This window comes from Anomaloglossus baeobatrachus, chromosome 5, assembly GCF_048569485.1.
Source record: "Anomaloglossus baeobatrachus isolate aAnoBae1 chromosome 5, aAnoBae1.hap1, whole genome shotgun sequence".
NCBI lineage: Eukaryota > Metazoa > Chordata > Amphibia > Anura > Aromobatidae > Anomaloglossus > Anomaloglossus baeobatrachus.
The window spans coordinates 504,309,459-504,322,267 of record NC_134357.1 but is presented as its reverse complement, the minus strand read 5'-3'; the positions used below and the strand labels follow the sequence as shown (position 1 = coordinate 504,322,267).

Sequence of the window (12,809 nt, the reverse complement as noted above, 5' to 3'; positions counted from 1 at the left end):
TGTCCCGGTGCCCGGTGAGGGGTATGGATGCAGGCCAGGCGGGTTACGTGGCCTGATGAGGTGCAGGGTCGCGGGGGAAGCGCTGTGCCGCACGGCACGGTGGTACTCACTCAGCCAATGATGAATGCAAAGTCTCCGGTAAAACAAACGGCTGGATGGACGGGTCCCACAGACGGCTGCGGTGTTTCTCATCCCGGCAGGTTAATGGTGACTGCCTTTCCCTGCACCTGTGTAGTGTGTACGGTTCCAATGGGTTCCCACCGGTAACCCGCTCCCCAGCTTGGATGGGTGCTGAAGGAGCCACTTTTGCCCGCAGGCTCTGGCCCTGGGAACTGTAGCCTTGGCGGTGACTGTGTTTCCCTTTACGGTTTGAGCTGTCGCCTTCAATCGGGTCTTCACTGCTGGGAAACCCCGGAGGTTCCCTTCGCTAACGGATTTGACCAGTTTTACGGCGACTCCTAGCCTGGTCGGGGTCCGTAAGCCCTGCCGGATGGTGCTGGCTTCTCTTTGTTCACCGGTCCGGTACCGCCGGGCCACCGCCCGTCCACGGTCCTTACGGCTCACTCTAATCGGCCTTTCCTGCAGACGGTCACCACCGTCTGCCAACCTTGCTGTTCCGTCCGGGCCACACACCCGGACGCTGTCAGTCTGCTCCTCTACCACTTCACTTCTCCTCAACTCCAAAACTCATCTGCACTGACTCCTTTTCCCGCCTCCAGGACTGTGAACTCCTCGGTGGGCGGGATCAACCTCCTGGCCCACCCCCTGGTGTGGACATCAGCCCCTGGAGGAAGGCAACAAGGATTTTGTGTTTGGCTTAGGTGTGCCTAACCGGGGTGTGGGGTGTGTTGGTGTAGTACCTGTGACGACCTGGCTTGTCCAGAGCGCCACACTTGTGCCCAAAAGGAGAAGTTATTCAGTATCATTGCAGTGGGCGGCGGCTGCAAAACGCACCATTCATCTTGTTTTTGCTCTGCAAAACAGCCTTTTCAAGGGTTCGCTTGGGTGACAAAATGTCTTCTGTAGGCGTGGGTTTGTCTCCCTCTCCCTAAGATGTGTCCGACATAGGCCAGGGTGCCACCCAAGGCCGAAACCAATTCGGGTTATCGCTTCTCGGTCTTTTGGCTAAGATCAAGTGTAGTTTCGAAGGAGGCTACCTTGGTCGGTGCTGAAAGGTGCCTGGGATTGCATGACTGCTGGCTTTGGGGGAGTGTGTGTGCGCCTTCTGGTGACACATAACCCTCTTGTGCCTGGACGGTTCCCAGGCAACGGGAGGCAATCACCTTTATTATTTTGAAGTCCTACCGATAAACAGAAAAAAAAATATCTGTTGTTATCAGTTTAATATCTGATATGTCCCCTATCTGGGGACCATATATTAAATGGATTTTTAGAACAGGGAGATGGAAAAAGAGCTTGCTCTGTCCACTCCATGTATTGACCTGGTATTCAGTATCTCAAGGACCGGTGCACCCCTTCTTAACTCAGTTTCCAAAAGCAGAACTCAATTCACCTGATTCATATTAGCCCGATTAATGAATTGAAAGAAAGCAAACAACTGCATATGCACCTCAATTTGGCCAATTCACTTTTGACACTTCCCCCTTTTTTTATCTTTCACACTTTTTACTTGCTTTAGTCATCCAAAAGCTGCGCCAAATAGCAAACTCATCTCCACTCAACTTGACCAACACTGCTATGTTCCGTGCAGTTTCATGTTCTCTCTCATCTAGATCATTTGCAATTGAATGGAATTGATCCCTTTTGGACACATTGGATTCAGCGGCTGCAGTGACTGTAGGTGTTAGAAGATGCAGATTTGGCATCAGGTGCTGTCAATCAGATTCCACTCCAATTAAAGGTTCCATGTTTATTCCTACCATGCATTGTTTTTAGGTGTTTTCTTTGAGCAATGATGATGTCTTTAGTGATCTGTTGGCTCCCTCTCCTGGAGGAAGAGTTTGCTTGCTCTTGGACTTTCAAAAAGAGAGGTCATGATAGACATTTAGCTTCTGAGCCCAATTGGGGATAGCCATGGGTGATGAATGTGTTGCAACCTGCTGCAAAGCCTGATACCGCAATATAAGGAACGTCTAATACTAAGAATGGGCGGCCTATGAAAGAAATAGTACTTTCATTAAGCATACTTAAACGGCTAATTGGGAATAGGCAAACTGTAAAAAGCCCTCTCAGAAAGCCCCTCTCTAACCTTTGTTAGTAAGCTCTTCTGTAGTCTGCCTGTTGATGTATTTTCCGTTTGAACAGTGCACAACATGAAGAGACGGAACACTGGCGGCTTGTCACAATGCCCCCCGCTGACATCACAATAGTGCTGCTGCCTAGAAAGCCAGCTGCGCAGCAGAAGTTGCTCTTTGGGTGGGATGGTGGGCTAGTGGAAGGAGGGGGCAAATACTTTTCTTACCGGGTGGTAGGGGGATGACAGGGGAAGGGATGCAAGTGGTGGGAGGGGTGCAGAGGGCAGGGATTGGGGGCTGGGAAGGGAAGGGAAAAGATTAGGGTTTGGGGATGATGAAAGGGCTTTCTACGGGTAAGGATGGCAAAGGGTGGCAGTGACGGAAAGTCAGGCAGCCTGTCCTGTCCTGTCTGGTTTTTTGTTTCATGAATTGGAAAGACCGAAAGGGGGAGGGGAGGTGCTTGTGCCCAAAAGGAGGAGTTATTCAGATTCATTGCAGTGGGCGGCGGCTGCAAAACGCACCATTCTTCTTGTTTTTGCTCTGCAAAACAGCCTTTTCAAGGGTTGGCTTGGGTGACAAAATGTCTTCTGTAGGCGTGGGTTTGTCTCCCTCTCCCTAAGATGTGTCCGACATAGGCCAGGGTGCCACCCAAGGCCGAAACCAAATCAGGTTATTGCTTTTTGGCCTTTTGGCTAAGATCAAGTGTAGTCCCTTCATTGGGATTGCCTTGATCTTGGCTGGGAAGGGCCCGGGCTTGCACAATCGCCGGCCTGGGGGGCTGTTGCGCCTTCTGGTGCTTACGTTCCCTTTCGCTGGTTGGTTCCCGGGCTCGGGAGGCGATCACTCAGGCACTGCGCTTTTGTGTGGTGGCCTGCTGGCCTTCGGGGCTACTTAGATTTTGAAAAATTGCGGATGAAATTTCATCTGTTCTTATCAGTTTAATATCTGATATGTCCCCTATCTGGGGACCATATATTAAACGGATTTTTAGAACAGGGAGATGGAAAAAGAGCTTGCTCTGTCCACTCCATGCATTGACCTGGTATTGCAGTACCTCCAGGACCGGTGCACCCCTTCTTAACCCAGTTTCCAAAAGCAGAACTCAATTCACCTGATTCATATTAGCCCGATTAATGAATTGAAAGAAAGCAAACTACTTCATATGCACCTCAATTTGGCCAATTCACTTTTGACACTTCCCCCTTTTTTTATCTTTCACACTTTTTACTTGCTTTATTCATCCAAAAGCTGCGCCAAATAGCAAACTCATCTCCACTCAACTTGACCAACTCCGCTATGTTCCGTGCAGTTTCGTGTTCTCTCTCATCTAGATCATTTGCAATTGAATGGAATTGATCCCTTTTGGACACATTGGATTCAGTGGCTGCAGTGACTGTAGGTGTTAGAAGATGCAGATTTGGCATCAGGTGCTGTCTATCAGATTACACTCCAATTAAAGGTTCCATGTTTATGTAGCGCCCTGGACAAGCCAGGTCGTCACAGGTACTGCAACAACACACCCCACACCCCGAGATAGGCACACCAGTCACACACAAATCCTTGTTGCCTCCCTCCAGGGGCTGATGTCCAAACCAGGTGGGGGGGAGCCAGGCGGTTGTCCCACCCACTGAGGAGTTCACAGTCCTGGAGGCGGGAAAGGAAGTCAGAACAGCTAGGGAGAGTGAAGGAAAAGGAGGAGAGTGGCAGTAGAGGAGCGATCTGACCGTGTCCGGGTACGTAGCCCGGGCACCAAGAGCAAGGTTGGCAGACGGTGGTGGCCGTCTGCAGGAGAGGCTGATTGACGCGGAACCGTAGGACCGGGGACGGGCGGTGGCCCGCCGGTACCGAACCGGGAGCGAAGAGAAGCCAGTACAAACCGGCAGGGCCTACGGACCCCGACCAGGCTTGGAGTCACCGTTAAACCGGTCAAATCCGTTAGCGACCGGAACCTCCGGGGTTTCCTAGCAGCAAAAACCCGACTGAAGGCAACCGTCCAAACCGGGAAAGGGAAATACAGCTACCGCCACAGCTAGAATTCCCAGGGCCAGAGCCTGCGGGCAAAAGGGGCTCCTCCGGCACCTATCCAAGCTGGGGAGCGGGTTACCGGTGGGAAGCCATCGGGACCGAAGATACACAACAGGTGCAGGGAAAGGCAGCCACCACCAACCTTCCGGGGGTAACCACAGCAGCCGGCTGCGGGACCCGTCCATCCAGCCGTTTGTTTTACTGGAGACTCTGTTTCCATTCTTGGCTGAATGAGTACCACCGTGCCGTCTGGCACTGCACTGCCCCCGCGACCCTGCACCTCACCAACCCTGTCTCCCCGTCACCTCAACCGGGCCCCGGGACCACCAACCCCCCTACCCACAGAGGGGGAAAACATCTCAGCTGCTCCCTAACAACGCTCCCGGGATCCCCGTCACCAGCAGAGGTGGTGCCCATGTGGCGCCCTGGACAAGCCAGGACGTCACAGGAACTACACCAACACACCCCACACCCCGGTCAGGCACACCTAAGTCAAACAAAAACCCTTGTTGCCTCCCTCCAAGGGCTAATGTCCACACCAGGGGGTGGGCCAGGCGGTTGGTCCCGTCCACCAAGGAGTTCACAGTCCTGGAGGCGGGAAAAGCAGTGAGTTGGCAGATTAGTTTTGAAAGTGGAGAAGTGAGGTGGTAAAGGAGCAGTCTGACAGCGTCCGGGTGTGTGGCCCGGACAGTACAGCAAGGTTGGCAGACGGTGGTGAACGTCTGCAGAAGAGGCCTATTGGAGCCAGCCGTAAGGACCGTGGACGGGCGGTGGCCCGGCGGAACCGGACTGGTGAACAAAGAGAAGCCAGCACCATCCGGCAGGGCTTACGGACCCCGACAAGGCTAGGAGTCTCCGCTGAAATTGTCAAATCCGTTAGCGAAGGGAACCTCCGGGGTTTTCCAGCAGCCAAGTCCCGATTGAAGGCAACAGTCCAACCGATAGAGGAAAACACAGCCACCGCCAAGGCTACAGTTCCCAGGGCCAGAGCCTGCGGGCAAAAGGGGCTCCTTCAGCAACCTTCAAAGCTGGGGAGCGGGTTACCGGTGGGAACCCATTGGAGCCGTTTACACTACACAGGTGCAGGGAAAGGCAGTCACCACCAACCTGCCGGGAGGAGAAACACCGCAGCCGTCTGTGGGACCCGTCCATCCAGCCGTTTGTTTTACCGGAGACTTTGTGTTCATGATTGGCTGAGTGAGTACCACCGTGCCGTGCGGCACAGCGCTGCCCCCGCGACCCTGCACCTCACCAGGCCCCGTAGCCCGCCTGCCTTCCATCCCTACCCCTCACCGGGCCCCGGGACAACCAAACCCCCTACCCACAGAGGGGAGAACCAACATCCAAGCTGCTCCCTGTCATCGCTCCCGGGATCCCCGTCCAGAGCAGCAGTGGTGTCACAACCTCACCACAACTGTGGATGGCGTCACGGACAATATCCCTAACCCAAACCACCCCCTTTCACTCACGGGCGAGGAACGCCGCTCGAGTCCCCGGGATCCGGCCCACCGCTCGAGCCACCACCGAGCAGCAGCAGTAGCCGGACCCGGGCAGTGGGTGAGCGCAGCGTCCCCTCCTCCGCCCGCGACAACTTGGCGTCATGAACAGAATCTTACCGCTCTGCCGTCTGGTAGAGGTGCGCCTTGTGACCGCCGGAGGTGTCCGGCCGAAAAATTTGAGAAGTCGCCATCTTGGGCGCGAAAAGTCCCCGCTCGAGCGTCTCCTCGAGCAGTGGAGGCGCGAAAGCCGAAACCCCGCCCTTGTAGAGGAGGAGCCGGAAAAAGACTAAGGGGGACGCGGATGGAGAGATGGCGGCGTCCTCGAACTGGAGTACGGGAGTACCCGCCACCGGGGCGTCTAAGCTCTGGGGGAAACGAGGTGGAATAGCCTTTGAAGAATGCGGCCCGGGTGAGCTCCCCGCCGGGACCGCTGGGTGGCTGGAGCGGGAGCTGGGCCGGTTCTGCTTGAAGGTGAGGGCGCAGAGCCTGCAGCAGCTGCTGGATTGGAAGACAGAGATGCGCAGGATGGTTGCCGTAGTGGGGGCCCATGAGCAAGGGGCCGCTGCGGCCGTGCCACATTGCGACCAGTCCACCCAAACCCCAGAACCAGCAGTGATTGCATGGGAGCCGGGGTCCGGCACCGCAGCCGGAGGTCCAGAGAGAATGCCGCTGATGGAGGAGGGGGTTCCGACTACGCTGCCCCCGCCACCGTTCTTAACGGCCGTCAGTGGTTCCGGACTGAACTGCCTGTGGAAGGAGAACCCGATGTACCGACCTGTCCCCGAGTGGGCCGACCCCCTGCGGTGGTAGCCGCTCTATGGTCAGCGGTCCCCCGTTGCAAGTTGTCCCCGTTGGGACCACCAGTACCGTTTTGAAAGTTGCAAATGATAAGAGTGATCAACCGAAGTTCACCTGATTGACCAACCCTGATTTGAACCGGTCGTTGCCGGCAACTGTTGTCCCCGTGGGGACTGTTTGCTAATTATGTGTAGAAACTGCTACGGACAAGCCCGAGAACTGGCAGGGCAACCACGAACTTGTGGTCTGTAAATAAATGTGTTTTATGGCTTTTACCGTTACCGCCTCCAGAGAGGCTGATTTGGAGGATGGGCCTGGAGGAAAGGGATGGCCCAGGCCCGCCACTACCGGAACCGGTGGCGATCCTCCGGGGGTTTCAGGGGTTCCCCATGGACGTGGGTCCCCTGAAAATGACAGAACCCGCTCGGGTAACTTGTGCTGGACTGGGGTCAAGGGGTGCTGCCCATTTGCTTAGGGGCAGCATCAGGGCCAGGTTGCTTGGGTGGGAGAGAGCGGAAGCCGTTACCGTTAGCAACGTTTAAGAAATGTGCCTCCCGATGTGGGAAGATTGAATATACTTGTATATATGTTTTACCGTTTTATCTCTTTTTCAGTTGTGAAAATAAAACCGGTGATGGACGGGCAGCCCGCGGATGGTCTGCATTTTACTAAGGGGGAATGTGGCGCCCTGGACAAGCCAGGACGTCACAGGAACTACACCAACACACTCCACACCCCGGTCAGGCACACCTAAGTTAAACAAAAACCCTTGTTGCCTCCCTCCAGGGGCTGATGTCCACACCAGGGGGTGGGCCAGGCGGTTGGTCCCGCCCACCGAGGAGTTCACAGTCCTGGAGGCGGGAAAAGCAGTGAGTTGGCAGATTAGTTTTGGAAGTGGAGAAGTGAGGTGGTAAAGGAGCAGTCTGACAGTGTCCGGGTGTGTGGCCCGGACAGTACAGCAAGGTTGGCAGACGGTGGTGACCGTCTGCAGAAGAGGCCTATTGGAGCCAGCCGTAAGGACCGTGGACGGGCGGTGGCCCGGCGGTACCGGACCGGTGAGCAAAGAGAAGCCAGCACCATCCGGCAGGGCTTACGGACCCCGACAAGGCTAGGAGTCGCCGCTGAAATTGTCAAATCCGTTAGCGAAGGGAACCTCCGGGGTTTCCCAGCAGCCAAGTCCCGATTGAAGGCAACAGTCCAACCTATAGAGGGAACCACAGTCACCGCCAAGGCTACAGTTCCCAGGGCCAGAGCCTGCGAGCAAAAGGGGCTCCTTCAGCAACCTTCAAAGCTGGGGAGCGGGTTACCGGTGGGAACCCATTGAAGCCGTTTACACTTCACAGGTGCAGGGAAAGGCAGTCACCATCAACCTGCCGGGAGGAGAAACACCGCAGCCATCTGTGGGACCCGTCCATCCAGCCGTTTGTTTTACCAGAGACTTTGTGTTCATGATTGGCTGAGTGAGTACCACCGTGCCGTGCGGCACAGCGCTGACCCTGCACCTCACCAGGCCCCGTAGCCCGCCTGCCTTCCATCCCTACCCCTCACCGGGCCCCGGGACAACCAAACCCCCTACCCACGGAGGGGAGAACCAACATCCAAGCTGCTCCTTGTCATCGCTCCCGGGATCCCCGTCCAGAGCAGCGGTGGTGTCACAACCTCACCACAACCGTGGGTGGCGTCACGGACAATATCCCTAACCCAAACCACCCCCTTTCACTCACGAGCGAGGAACGCCGCTCGAGTCCCCGGGATCCGGCCCACCGCTCGAGCCACCACCGAGCAGCAGCAGCAGAAGCCGGACCCGAGCAGTGGGAGAGCGCAGCGTCCCCTCCTCCGCCCGCAACACCCACCTTCATCACAAACCGTGGGTGGCGTCACGGACCAAATCCCCAAGCCACCCCTTTCACTCACTCAGGGGCGAGGAGCGCCGCTCGAGTCCCCGGATCCGGCCCACTGCTCGAGCCACCGAGCAGTAGCAGCAGCGCCGGACCCGAGCGCCAGCGAGAGCACAGCAGCGATGGCTCCCTCCCCGCTCGCGACATTTATTTCTACCATGCATTGTTTTTCGGTGTTTTCTTTGAGCAATTATGATGTCTTTGGTGATCTGTTTGCTCCCTTTCCTGGAGGAAGAGTTTGCTTGCTCTTGGACTTTCAAAAAGAGAGGTCATGATAGACATTTAGCTTCTGACCCCAATTGGGGACAGTCAATTGATGATGAATGTGTTGCAACCTGCTGCGAAGCCTGATACCGCAATATAAGGAAGGTCTAATACTAAGAATGGGCGGCCTATGAAAGAATTAGTACTTTCATTAAGCATACTTAAACGGCTAATTGGGAATAGACAAACTGTAAAAAGCCCTCTCAGAAAGCCCCTCTCTAATCTTTGTTAGTAAGCTTTTCTGTAGTCTGCCTGTTGATGTATTTTCCGTTTGAACAGTGCACAACATGAAGAGACGGAACACTGGCTTGTCACAATGCCCCCTGCTGACATCACAATAGCGCTGCTGCCTAGAAAGCCAGCTGCGCAGCAGAAGTTGCTCTTTGGGTGGGATGGTGGGCTAGTGGAAGGAGGGGGCAAACACTTTTCTTCCCGGGTGGTAGGGGGATGACAGGGGAAGGGATGCAAGTGGTGGGAGCGGTTCAGAGGGCAGGGATTGGGGGCTGGGAAGGGAAGGGAAAAGATTAGGGTTTGGGGATGATGAAAGGGCTTTCTACGGGTAAGGATGGCAAAGGGTGGCAGTGACGGAACGTCAGGCAGCCTGTCCTGTCTGTTTTTTTGTTTCATGAATTGGAAAGACCGAAAGGGGGAGGTGCTTGTGCCCAAAAGGAGGAGTTATTCAGATTCATTGCAGTGGGCGGCGGCTGCAAAACGCACCATTCTTCTTGTTTTTGCTCTGCAAAACAGCCTTTTCAAGGGTTGGCTTGGGTGACAAAATGTCTTCTGTAGGCGTGGGTTTGTCTCCCTCTCCCTAAGATGTGTCTAACATAGGCCAGGGTGCCACCCAAGGCTGAAACCAATTCGGGTTATTTCTTCTCGGCCTTTTGGCTAAGATCAAGTGTAGTTTGGTAGTGCACTACCTTGGTCGGTGCTGGAAGGTGCCTGGGTTTGCACTACTGCTGACCTTGGGGGAGTGTGCATCGTAGTATGTCATAGCCCTCTTGTGCCGGACGGTTTTCTGGGCAATGAGAGGCGGTCCCTTTTTTATTTTCAAGCTCATCCTTCAAAAAAAAAAATCTGTTCTTATCAGTTTAATATCTGATACGTCCTCTATCTGGGGACCATATATCACATGGATTTTTAGAACAGGGAGATGGAAAAAGAGCTTTCTCTGTCCACTCCACGCATTGACCTGGTATTGCAGTACCTCCAGGACCGGTGCACCCCTTCTTAACCCAGTTTCCAAAAGCAGAACTCAATTCACCTGATTCATATTAGCCCGATTAATGAATTGACAGAAAGCAAACAACTTCATATGCACCTCAATTTGGCCAATTCACTTTTGACACTTTCTCCTTTTTTTATCTTTCACACTTTTTACTTGCTTTATTCATCCAAAAGCTGCGCCGAATAGCAAACTCATCTCCACTCATCATAGTATCATAGTATCATAGTATCATAGTTTTTAAGGTTGAAGGGAGACTCTAAGTCCATCTAGTTCAACCCGTAGCCTAACATGTTGATCCAGAGGAAGGCAAAAAAAAACCCAATGTGGCAAACAGGTTCCAATGGGGAAAAATTTCCTTCCTGACTCCACATCCGGCAATCAGACTAGTTCCCTGGATCAATACCCTGTCATAAAATCTAATATACATAACTGGTAATATTAAATTTTTCAAGAAAGGCGTCCAGGCTCTGCTTAAATGTTAGTAGTGAATCACTCATTATAACATCATGCGGCAGAGAGTTCTATAGTCTCACTGCTCGTACAGTAAAGAATCCTCGTCTGTGATTATGATTAAACCTTCTTTCCTCAAGACGTAGCGGATGCCCCCGTGTTCCAGTCGCAGGCCTAGGTGTAAAAAGATCTTTGGAAAGGTCTCTGTACTGTCCCCTCATATATTTATACATTGTGATTAGATCCCCCCTAAGCCTTCGTTTTTCCAAACTAAATAACCCCAAGTTTAATAACCTATCTTGGTATTGCAGCCCACCCATTCCTCTAATAATCTTGGTCGCTCTTCTCTGCACCCTCTCCAGTTCAGCTATGTCCTTCTTATATATCGGTGACCAGAATTGTACACAGTATTCTAAGTGCGGTCGCACTAGTGACTTGTACAGAGGTAGAACTATATTTTTTTCATGAACACTTATACCTCTTTTAATACATCCCATTATTTTATTAGCCCTGGCAGCAGCTGCCTGACACTGTCCACTAAAGTGAAGTTTACCATCCACCCATACACCCAAGTCTTTTTCTGTGTCTGTTTTACCCAGTGTTCTACAATTAAGTACATAATCATAAATGTTATTTCCTCTACCCAAGTGCATGACCTTACATTTATCTACATTAAACTTCAATTGCCACTTCTCAGCCCAATCCTCCAATTTACATAAATCTCCCTGTAATATAAAATTATCCTCCTCTGTATTGATTACCCTGCAGAGTTTAGTATCATCTGCAAATATTGAAATTCTACTCCGCATGCCCCCAACAAGGTCATTTATAAATATGTTGAAAAGAAGCGGGCCCAATACTGACCCCTGTGGTACCCCACTATGAACTGAGACCCAGTCCGAGTACGTACCATTAATAACCACCCTTTGTTTCCTATCACTGAGCCAGTTTTTAACCCAGTTACACATATTTTCCCCTATCCCCATTATTCTCATTTTATGTACCAACCTTTTGTGTGGCACCGTATCAAAAGCTTTTGAAAAGTCCATATACACAACATCCACTGCATTTCCCTGGTCCAGACTTGAACTTACCTCTTCATAGAAGCTGATCAAATTAGTTTGACAGGATCGATCCCTCATAAACCCATGTTGATACTCTGTCATAAGGTTATTTTTCTTGAGATACTCCAGTATAGCATCTCTCAAGAAACCCTCAAGGATTTTACCAACCGTAGAGGTTAAACTTACCGGCCTATAATTTCCCGGCTCAGTTTTTGTCCCCTTTTTGAATATTGGCACCACATTTGCTATGCGCCAGTCCTGCGGTACCGACCCTGTTATTAAGGAATCTGAGAAGATTAAAAATAATGGTCTATCTATCACAGAACTCAATTCCTGTAGTACTCTGGGGTGTATGCCATCCGGGCCCGGAGATTTGTCAACCTTAGTGATTTCGAGGCGGCGGCGTACTTCCTGCTGGGTTAAGCAGGTAATATTCAAGGGTGAATTTATGGTATCACTGGTCATGTCATCTGCCATGGCATTTTCTTGTATAAAAACCGTAGAAAAAAAGTCATTCAGCAGGTTGGCTTTACCCTCATCCCCTTCCACCATTTCACCAAGACTATTTTTAAGGGGGCCAACACTATCGCTTTTCAGTTTTTTACTGTTTATGTAGTTAAAGAATATTTTAGGATTATTTTTACTTTCTCTCGCAATGAGTCTCTCTGTCTCAAACTTAGCTAACTTAATTTGCTTTTTACATATTTTATTTAATTTTCTATAATTATATAATGCCTCATCACTACCTACCCTCTTTAATTCTTTTAAGGCTTTCTGTTTTTCTTTTATTGCTTCCCTTACAGCTCTATTTAGCCATAGGGGTTTCCTCCTATTTCTAGCATGTTTGTTCCCATAGGGTATATTTTCTGCACAAGCCCTATTCAGGATGCTCATAAAAGTCTCCCATTTGCTTTGTGTACTTTTATTACTTAGTACATCATCCCAGTTTATTGCACTAAGATCATCTCTCAACCGTTTAAAATTTGCTTTCCTGAAGTTTAGTGTCCTTGTAGCCCCTCTACTAGACATCTTACTAAAGAATACATGAAAACTTATTATTTTGTGATCACTATTCCCCAAGTAACCCCCAACTTGTATATTTGATATGCGGTCTGGCCTATTGGTTAGTACAAGGTCTAGTAGTGCTCCCCCTCTTGTGGGGTCCTGTACCATTTGTGAAAGGTAATTATCTTTCATTGTTATCAAAAATCTATTTCCTTTGCTGGAACTGCAAGTTTCTGTTCCCCAATTTATATCAGGATAGTTAAAGTCCCCCATAATAATTACCTCTCCGAGACTCGCTGCTTTATCAATTTGCTTTATGAGGAGATTCTCTACCTCTTCCATAATATTCGGCGTCTTATAACACACCCCTATCAGTATTTTAT

At 51.4% G+C, this 12,809-nt stretch overlaps 3 non-coding genes across 3 annotated transcripts; all 3 read left to right on the top strand.

Moving 5' to 3' along the window:
* Positions 1–1,287: 1,287 nt before the first annotated feature.
* On the top strand, positions 1,288–1,478 carry LOC142313439 (U2 spliceosomal RNA). The gene has a single exon (XR_012754469.1). It is a non-coding gene; the product is annotated as a U2 spliceosomal RNA (small nuclear RNA).
* A 1,608-nt stretch (positions 1,479–3,086) lies between these two features.
* LOC142313416 (U2 spliceosomal RNA) lies at positions 3,087–3,271 on the top strand. Its single transcript, XR_012754454.1, has one exon. It is a non-coding gene; the product is annotated as a U2 spliceosomal RNA (small nuclear RNA).
* Positions 3,272–9,721: 6,450 nt separating this feature from the next.
* LOC142313429 (U2 spliceosomal RNA) lies at positions 9,722–9,908 on the top strand. The gene has a single exon (XR_012754464.1). It is a non-coding gene; the product is annotated as a U2 spliceosomal RNA (small nuclear RNA).
* Positions 9,909–12,809: the final 2,901 nt, after the last annotated feature.